This window comes from Penaeus chinensis, chromosome 3 (genome assembly GCF_019202785.1).
Source record: "Penaeus chinensis breed Huanghai No. 1 chromosome 3, ASM1920278v2, whole genome shotgun sequence".
NCBI lineage: Eukaryota > Metazoa > Arthropoda > Malacostraca > Decapoda > Penaeidae > Penaeus > Penaeus chinensis.
Genome location: NC_061821.1, coordinates 1,716,223 through 1,718,722, shown reverse-complemented (window position 1 = coordinate 1,718,722; position 2,500 = coordinate 1,716,223). Strand labels below are relative to the sequence as shown.

General features: G+C 31.7%; 1 protein-coding gene across 1 annotated transcript in view; it reads right to left on the bottom strand.

The window, feature by feature from the left end:
• Window positions 1–2,500, bottom strand: part of LOC125041823 (autophagy protein 12-like) — a 5,548-nt gene that overhangs the window by 1,075 nt on the left and 1,973 nt on the right. The gene's annotated exons all lie outside the window — the stretch shown is intronic.

Below are 2,500 nucleotides of genomic sequence, written 5' to 3'. Positions count from 1 at the left end.
TACACACAGATGGCTCCACAAATGCTCAGTCACCAAGGAGTCAATTAGAAGGCCACAATGGCCTTGAATTTGTGAATTTTCTTTTTCAAATGTTATTAATATCAATATTGCTATTACTATAAATGACAAAATACTAATAACAAAAATAACAAAATAAAAGAGATTATTTCTGAAAATCAAGTAAAAGGTTAAATAAGTGAGATAAGTGAGATAACTAATAATTGACTCCTTGGTGACTAAGCACATGTAAAGCCATCTTTGTATGCACACAATTAAAAAAACTAATATTACACTGAATATGGCATATACAGCATGCCATCCACAATCTTTGGGTCTTCAGCAAGAGCCCTGTGTCTCAGTTCTCAACAGATGCCAGCTGACAATTTACAGCTTGCCAGACCAAGATCACAAAAATACATTTGTCTGGATTCAAATAAAAACATGTGTACACCAGTGAGTTGAATCACATTTAGAAAAAGAAAAAAAAATTGTCTTTGCAGTACAACCCACAAGTGATTATACACTCAGTGAGCAATTCAGGGGGTCATGATGAGAAATCCTTTTATACAAACCCCAATTGCAAGGTTCTATATGTACAAAAAATAAGAAAAAATATATGAAAACTATTCAGTTGGTGTGGCAAAAAGTATACAAGTGTGAAATGTAATCATGTCTGAGAGGCAAGGTATAAGTAAGCTAGGCTGTATGTTGTGCCTTCAAAATGTTAGCAATGTAATGACATTATCATTGAATATGTAAAAATGATAGTGTGTATATATATATGTATACTTTTGAGAAATTCTTTAAAAAAAATAGTGGTCTTTATACTAAATTTGTGTAGATTATTTTCATATAAAATTAGTTATATTATCATATATATGATGACTAAATACTTAAATATCTACAAAACAATATCTAAGCAGCATCAAATGCATTAATAAAAAAAAATGTCAAGCAGAAAGGGTGTATAATGACTCTTCAGTATACAAAGAACAAATTGAAGATGGTGACATTACGAAAAATTAATTGGCTGGGAAATGGCCTCTGATATGTAATTACCTGGTAATCACTGTCATTGTGGCTGTTCTTTTCAGTGTTTTAGCTCTATTTTCCTTTCAAGCTGCTTTCAAAAATTATATTGTCTTTGAGTTTGGCCAAGATGCTACCACTGTTTAACATCTATTAACACCCTCTAACGAGTTATCTCTTGATTCTGAAGTTTCTAATTCTTAACATACAAAAGAATGTGTATGATTACATACCACAAACACAATTAGTGTGAATAATTAGACAGCGACTTAAACGTTGTATAAGAACCAACTGGAGAATATGTGTATGTGTAAGAACAAATAATGTATAGGCTACTAGGGTCACATATCTTGATATACTATATGTTAATGTCCCTTACTTTCAACCAGGCTATGTGGATATGGAATGGATGCATACAAAAGATAAAGACGAGGTACAGGAATTCTGCACAAAGGTCATACTTGTATATGGTTAACATACAGTACAAGCTCTCCCTAAAGAACATACTGATATGTGACACCATACATGAAAAACACAATGTAAAACTAGGCTAACTTTCACTCTTTGCAAGTTGTAAAAACATGACTCAGTAGCCTATATATATCTATCAATGCTTTCCCCCAGGTACATTGGTATACTTTGTTAACATATCTGTCTTAGCTGGGATTTCAGATCAGTTGAGGTAACCTATGTTTCCTCCTCCTTTTTAGTTGTAACTACTTGTTTTAACCTAATTGGCATGAATGGCAAGAATACATGCCATGCCTACTGTAATATAAGTTTATTCATTGTCTTTACACATAGACGGCTCTACAAGTGTTTAGTTACCAAGGAGTCAATTATTAGTCCTACCTATCCTTTTCCTTGATTTTTGGAAACTGCCTTTTGTATTATTTCATTGTTTTTAATATTACAAGATTTTAATAACAATTTAATAATAACAATATCAATAAGAATAATAACAGTATTGATATCAATAGTATTAGAGAGAAAAACACATTTTCCCGCCAATTCAAGGAATGGGGAAATCAGGAGCGGTCACTAGAATTTACTGATAGACTCTTTGGTGGCTGAGCACATGTGGAGCCATCTGCATGTCACAAAATATACAAAAAAATACAGGGGACACATGGTGATTGGGTTAATAAACTTCTCAAAATCAAAGCCACTGCCAAAACCAAAAATCTCAGTCTCTGTCTCAGTCTCAGTCTTGGTCTATAAAATTAAATATGCAATTCATAATATGATGAATCTCAAAGATGCGTAATTCAATCTGTTATATCTACTTGTTCTATGTAAGTGTTATATTAATATTCCTGACTATTTTCTAGTGGATTCATTAAGAGTTCTGGAATTACTTTCATTTCATTGTATTACATCTTATTAATATAGCTTCAAGTAACAGTTATAACATCAATAACAGTAACAAATAAATCTTATTTATAAAAAAAAAAATACTTGAAAACACAAC